This window comes from Felis catus, chromosome C2, assembly GCF_018350175.1.
Source record: "Felis catus isolate Fca126 chromosome C2, F.catus_Fca126_mat1.0, whole genome shotgun sequence".
In the NCBI taxonomy this organism is placed as follows: domain Eukaryota; kingdom Metazoa; phylum Chordata; class Mammalia; order Carnivora; family Felidae; genus Felis; species Felis catus.
In genome coordinates this window covers 155629350-155635954 of record NC_058376.1, presented here as the reverse complement: position 1 = coordinate 155635954, position 6605 = coordinate 155629350, and the positions used below count along the sequence as shown (strand labels likewise).

Sequence of the window (6605 nt, the reverse complement as noted above, 5' to 3'; positions counted from 1 at the left end):
TCTTAACCCTTAGAATCCTTAATTCCTAGTGAAAACTAAGAAGTAAGTAATTGGGATTAGCAAATTTATAAACACATTTCATAATTCCCACACACATTCTTCTCCCCTGAGTAAATTTTCCAATGTGGCACAAAATATGTTTGCTAATAGTCCCAAATGTCTTTAGTTCCTCTGTAAAAGGAAGCCAAGAATGGATAAATCTGTGTTCAGTAATTAATGCTTTAGTATTTTATCTTACTTGGAAATGATCTAGATATTCCACAAATATTCATCATTTAACTTATCTCAGTATAACGTTAAAGTTTCAAGTTACCAAAAAGATGTTGAAAACTATTTTTAAGTAGATGTACTATACATTTATAACTTTATTTTACTTACATCTATTTAATTCATTTGTTTTTATCAATTATGTTTAGATTAGTCATGAAAATTTTATAAGACATTAAATGACTAACCATTACCTTAAGTTATTTTTCCCACCGGCAAATTCTGTAACAGAGATAACATGAGCTTATTTGACTTTTGGTAAACTAGGTAGAATAAAAGTATCATGTTTAATGATGATAACTCTAAAGATATGCCTGCCTTAGCCAACAAACTTTAACTGGCTTTTGTTTACTGAAGATCATCTTAAATCACATGAACTTGAAAACAGTTGAGTTTGTTTCTATGTTTCTGAGAGTATACTTAATTTGTATAAATGATTATCTTTAATTAAATAGAGCTCTTTACAAATAAATTTTGGCAATACTGTCCGGAGGTAGAAAAATATCACATGTCTGTAAACACACATACAGAGAGACATTTTAGCTAGGGGAGAAGGCTTAAAAAAATTTCCTATCAGGCTCTGCATACAAGCTTCCAATTTGGCCAAGTTCTGACCACAGGGTTGCTTACAAAAATCCTCTCAAATATCTTTCTTGGTTTCAGGTGGCACAAACAGTAAGTATTCCTGGCAGTAGTGAACTACACTTTGGGTATAAGTGGTATCCCCAGAGATGGTGCACAAAGTACTGCCATCCAAAGATCCAGAGACCTTCCCAGTTGGACCCAGTATGTTGTGGGACACAACGTGATTTTTTCAGTTGGGCCCAATGCAACTCTGCTGGTTTCCAGATCCAGTCCAGAACAAGAAATGTTCAAATAAAGTCTGAGAGCTCCAAACACAAGAACTGCAGAGGTTGGATCCCATGGGCACTTGTTTGCCACTCTAGAGGCCGCTGAGAAAGCAGCATGCTCTGGGGTGCCACAGGTACCTATGTCTGGTTGCTCATAGTTCCTGGGGGCTTTTGGGTGGTCTCATTCACTTCCCTCTTCTGCCCCCAGAACTGTTAAAAGATAATCTGAGGCATGTTAGAAATTTTCGGAGTTTATTTGCACCACAATCAATTTGAATTTGGCGACATTCAATGTAGCAGATAGAAAGGTTCCTCAAGGAGCTGTACGAAATGAAAGGTTTTTATGACCAGAAGAGAGCAGGAACAAGGAAGTTTTTCCAGGCAGAAAAGCAGGTTGGTTATTGTGAGGTCGATTTCCTTTAGGGGATGTAGGTTTTATGAGGCAGATGACCTAACTAGTGCTGATCATGCGATACCTGATTGGTTTAAGCTTCTGTTTCTCGGACAGCCAAAATTATAGTAAGTGAGGTCTTGGTTCACTGATGTGGGGCTTAGCATAAGCATCTCCATTTTGGTCCTGTTGTCTTATTTTCTTAACAGTATATTCCCATTCATGTTTGTTTCACTCTGCCTGGATGCTTTTCTTTCACACATGTACATACACTCTCCTGTTCAGTTTCATCCCTACTTAAACGCCACCTCCTTAGAGAGGTTATCTCTGAGTACTTAAAATGGTGTCCCTATTCCTTATCTTCCTGACTCTGCCTCTCTTAGCCTATTTTATTTTTCTTCACAGTGCTCATCGCCATCTGACACTACATGCTTGTCTGTTTCCTCTCACCCCAATCTAAGCTTCCTAAGGCAGAGATTTATTTTTTTATTTACTTAATCTTTATTTTTTTATTAATTAAAAAAAAATTTTTTTAATGTTTATTTATTTTTGAGACAGAGAGAGACAGAGCATGAATGGGGGAGGGTCAGAGAGAGAGGGAGACACAGAATCCGAAGCAGGCTCCAGGCTCTGAGCTGTCAGCACAGAGCCCAACGTGGGGCTCGAACTCACGGACTGCGAGATCATAACCTGAGCCGAAGTCGGACACCCAACTGACTGAGCCACCCAGGCGCCCCTACTTAATCTTTAAGTTAAATTACTTTTTTTTTTTTTTTTTGTGCTGCTGTGTCTCCAGCGCCTAGAACAATGTCTGGCATATAGAAGTTGCTCAGTACTTACTTGTTAAATGAACAAATGAATGAGTGCTCTGCTAATGCATTCTACAACATTCCGGTAAATTCTCGCTAGCGTTAGTGCAGTTATTTCATTCTGATGCTCTGGGGTGTGGTGCAAGGACATGCACCATAAATGACACCTTGTAAGTGGAATTTGTTCCTTACTTCTTCCTGGTCACCCCCTGAAAGCACCTTATTCTGGGGAAAGAGCTGACTGGGGCAGAGGGATCACAAATCCAGGAAAACTGTGGGGGTGCTGGCTTCCTTCCCTCCTTTTGTAAATGACCTGAGAGTGACTTCTTGCAAGGTCACTCCCAGGAAGTGCTTGTTGCAGGAAGCCAAGCCCTGACAGCTCCCTGGTGACCTCCTCCTGGGGCAACTTGTGCTCTTTGCAGAGATAAGGGAGGGAAATCTGCTAGTTAGAATGCTACTTTGCAAAACTAGAAATAGGATTTGCAACGAAGCTCTTGTAAAAGTTTACTCTCTTGACTCATAAATTTAGCCTGGTTTTGCACTTTTCCCTGACTGCAGCTCTGTTCAGGTATAGGATTTTGCTTCCATATTGAAAAATATTTCTCTGCTTCCTCATCAGCTTAAAACAAGTTTCTGGAAGAGTATAAATAGGTGAAAGATAAACTTCTTAAAAATAAGACACCTGAGGGGCGCCTGGGTGGCACAGTCAGTTAAATGGCCCACTGTTGATTTTGGCTCAGGTCATGACAGCACGGAGCCTGCTTGGGATTCTCTCTCTCCCTCTCTCTGTGTCCCTACCCCACCTCTAAATAGATAGATAGATGATAGATAGATAGATAGATAGATAGATACGTAGATAGGTAGGTAGGTAGGTAGATAGATAGATAGATAGATAGATAGATAGATATCTGAAAAATACCCTGAAAAATATGATGGTTGCAAACCTCTGTGGGATGCTGTGCTCTAAACAAAGTCAGGGATGGTATGGAATCCTGTGTCCCTGTCACATGCAGTGTGGCAGATCAAACCCTCACCTGATTTTGTCCCCAGTGGCCAGGACATGTACTATCTGCAGCTATGTATTCCAGGAGGCCCTTAGTTATGTCCTCACAGACTTGGTTTGTATCTGGCAGTCCTTGCCTATATCTGACAGCAAAGCAAATGGTTTCAGGAAAAATGCCTTTATTTTTTTCCTTTTGGTCTTTTTTTCCATTGTTTCCTACAAAACTAATCCAACTGGCATGAGGTCCTCTTGTTTCGGTGTATTTCCCTTTCTGGTGCCTCCTAGCTGTGTGGCAGCTCTGGGTGGGGGAGGGTTCTCAGGCCCACTGGGGAAAGAAAGTGTCCCCCAGATCCTTATTATCAGTGGGGTTTCTGATTGACCCCACTGGCTGGGCTCACCTGGTATTGGCCTCCTGTTCCATCGAGGGTGAAATGAACCTACCTGGGCTGCCTTCTGTGGCCAGGCTGTGGATGAGGAAACATCTGGCCTGGATTGCGTCCTTCCTAGGTTGGGAGGTCATACAATGCCCTGCCTCTGGGTTATTCCTCCAGTCCTGGGGTCTCAAACCAGCTCACTTTCCTCTTCCACCTTTCCGAGTTCCCCTTTGGTTGTCTCTTGAGTTATTTGCAGTGTTTATTATTGTACTTACTGAGGGAGAAAGGACAGGGCAAGATTATGCCATCTTGTTCAGGCCAGAAGTTGACAAGTTCTGTTTTTAAAAATAATTTTTAGTCCAATACCTCTGTGATATGGAGGAGAAGGCAAAGACTGCTTTAGAATGAGGTGAACTTGACTTTGACCCACAGCTTCATCTGTTATCAGCCATGTGACTTTGGGTGAGTTCAGTCTTCATGTGGGTAAAGAACAGCCAGATGGGTCACATAGGTTTCCTAGGGTTGAATGGACAACACCAGATCTCCTTAACTTGAGAAAAAGAAACAGGAAATGTGCTGGAAGATGAATCATTCAGGAAAAGAGAAGATACTCCAGTCATTTTCACAGAGGGGGTTTAATAAGGAGTTTGGATTAATGGGTACTGGAGGCCAGAAAAGGCGAATACAGAACAATAGAGTTAATCTAAAATTAGTGTCGGCCAGAGTCTGGTGCATTCCTAGGGCTGAGGAAGCAAAGGGAGGCGGTTGGAGAAGTGAGAACCTAGAGACTTATAGGCAGGGCCCCAATGAGCTGGGTCCCAGGCCTCTGAAGAAAAAGCCCTGCCTGGTTGGGGCTGGTAATTTGTGGGCAGAGGAGAAGCAATAAGGCTGGTCCAGAGCATGTGGAAATACAAGCTAAGCAGTAGAAACAATGCTATGAGAACCAACTGTTTCCGGAATCAGTTGCTACTGGGGTGAATCAGATGCTGCCAGGTGGAAAAAAGCAACGTGTTTGCAGGAGGAGCAAGCTCTTTCTCCCTCCTGTCTTCCAGGCTCCCTCTCATTCCCCATTTTGGCAGAGTCAAATATGGATCCAGCCTAACAAGAAAAAGAAAAAGAAGATTTGCACAGGCTCCACCCTATGTAAAGAAGGGTGTGTTTTGAGGTGAGAACCAATCCCTCACTAACTAAGAAGGATATGAAATAGTTCATAGAATCAAAGGAATAGATGAACATCCGGTCTTAGAACGGGCAGAAACCAGGCCCGATGAGGGCAGCTCGAAGGAATACTCACTGAACTCTTTAGAGTACTGACATTGTCTAGGGATTCTTTAGAATGTTGCTGAAACCACTTTTGGCCCCTTTGTGCCCTCAGTCAAGAGCACAGTATCTGGGATAGAGAGACAACTTGGCCGAGGTTAACTTATATATCCATTCTAATGGTCCAAAAGATCAAAAGCTGGGGATCCCATAAATCTGGCAGCCTCTTAGGATCACATGGAGTAGGGAAAGGGCTGTCTCCAAAGGAAATAATTCTGGGAGGAAAAAGAGATTAGAAGATGTATATTACATTCCAGTTACCTATTGTTCTTTGGCCTTGTAGTAAGGGAATCTTGACGTGGCCAGGTGGTCTCATTTTCCAATTTAGTGGGGGAAAAAGTGGTATCTTCTAGAGGAAACAATCTTTCCGTGGGCCTGGAACTTCTAGACTCCACCATTCAGAGTCTCGGCAATAGAGGGCGATATTTTTGCCAGAGATTGAGAGGCTCCACCCATGTACCGATGCATCTTAGATCCTGGACTTTCACATTCTGATTATGAGAAAGAACAATTCATGTTTATCTGGAGTTCAGAGTACATAGTAGATTCTGAAAGAAAGACTCCTATAGCCTCAAGATTTACCTCCCTTGTAACTGCGTTGGGTCTTCAGTAAAATATTTCAGGTTCTCTGTGGCCAGTTACTTCTGGGTAATGGGGTAATGGTAAGCCTCTTAGATTCCATTGGTAATAGCCATTACTTGTGTTCTCTTACTCTGAAATGAGTTCCTTTGTTAGCAATGTTGTTTTTGTTTTTTTGTTTTTTTTTTTGTTTTTTTTTTTCAACGTTTATTTATTTTTGGGACAGAGAGAGACAGAGCATGAACGGGGGAGGGGCAGAGAGAGAGGGAGACACAGAATCAGAAACAGGCTCCAGGCTCTGAGCCATCAGCCCAGAGCCCGACGCGGGGCTCAAACTCACAGACCGCGAGATCGTGACCTGGCTGAAGTCGGACGCTTAACCGACTGCGCCACCCAGGCGCCCCCTTTTTTTTTTTTTTTTTTAGCAATGTTGTTTTGACATAACCTTATTGAACATCATGGATATGCTAGAATAAGCATGATGTCAGGGAAAGAAAGCTTAAAGCTAGACATATTTTATCCATTAAGGACTAGTTGCTACCCTATACATGATGATAAGGGCAATGTGCAATTGACTTGCTATAGGTATCTGACTGGTCTCAGGATATGACATCATATCAGCTTAAGGTGGGTGGTGTTTTTACCTTACTGACTTAAATTTAGATTTCCATATATTGCTTCTTTTACTCTCTTACCATAGTTTGAGGTACCTTTAAAAATATATCTTGTTTGGGACACTTGGGTGGCTCAGTCGGTTGAGCATCCGACTTCACCTCAGATCATGATCTCACAGTTTGTGGGTTTGAGCCCCGGGTTGGGCTCTGTGATGATGGTGCAGAGCCTGTTTGGTTGGGATTAATTCTCTCTCTCTCTCTCTCTCTCTCTCTCTCTCTCTCTCTCTCTTCCTTCCCCCCTCCCTCTCCCAACCCCCACTTGCACTCCCAAAATAAATAAATGAACTTAAAAGAAAAAAAATATGTGTATATCTTGTTTAAGCATGAGTTTTAATTG

The 6605-nt window shown here is 42.1% G+C and overlaps 1 long non-coding RNA gene across 1 annotated transcript; it reads right to left on the bottom strand.

Annotated features, from left to right (window-relative positions):
- Positions 1 to 3504: 3504 nt before the first annotated feature.
- LOC123379824 lies at positions 3505 to 4955 on the bottom strand. Its single transcript, XR_006584691.1, has 3 exons — positions 4062 to 4955; positions 3763 to 3969; positions 3505 to 3646 (listed from the first exon to the last, which is right to left on the bottom strand). It is a non-coding gene; the product is annotated as an uncharacterized LOC123379824 (long non-coding RNA).
- Positions 4956 to 6605: the final 1650 nt, after the last annotated feature.